Source organism: Buteo buteo, chromosome 11 (genome assembly GCF_964188355.1).
Source record: "Buteo buteo chromosome 11, bButBut1.hap1.1, whole genome shotgun sequence".
NCBI classification, from domain to species: domain Eukaryota; kingdom Metazoa; phylum Chordata; class Aves; order Accipitriformes; family Accipitridae; genus Buteo; species Buteo buteo.
The window spans coordinates 40,017,951-40,018,520 of record NC_134181.1 but is presented as its reverse complement, the minus strand read 5'-3'; positions in this window follow the sequence as shown (position 1 = coordinate 40,018,520).

The following is a 570-nucleotide window of genomic DNA, read 5'->3' as shown; positions in this document are numbered from 1 at the left end:
CCCGACCCTGCCCCCGGAGGCACTAACCTCCTTCCCGGGGAGACGCGGGAGCCTCGGGGGGGCCAGGCCTCCCCCGCCGCCCCCCCCGGGACGCCGCCCCCGTCCGCGCCGCCGGGGGCGATGCTCCCGCCGCCCCGGGGCTGGGGGGGGGGGGGGGGCTGCGGGCCTTACCGTCCCCCTCCCCGCCGGGCCCGGGGCCGCCGGGCCCTGCCCGCCGCGCTGCGGGAGCGCCGCCCGCCGCCGCCCGCACCCCCTCGGCGGCGGCGGCGCCGCTTCGCCTGCCGGCGCGCCCCGGCCTGAGCCGGCCCCCGGCGGGGGGGAGGCCCCGGCTCACCTGGAGAGGAGGAGGAGGAGGCGGTGGCGCGGGGGGGGGACACACACGACGACGACGGTGCCCGCCAGCCCCCCGCCGGAGCGCCCCTTGCCGCGGCCTTTGTCTGCGCTGTCACATGGGCCGCGGTGCGGGATTTAAGCGGGTCTCCGCAGGACATGCCGTGAGCGGCGCGCCGCAGCCCTGCCCGCAGCGGCAGCGCTCCGCCCGGCCGGGGATGCGGCTCTAGCGGCCCCGCG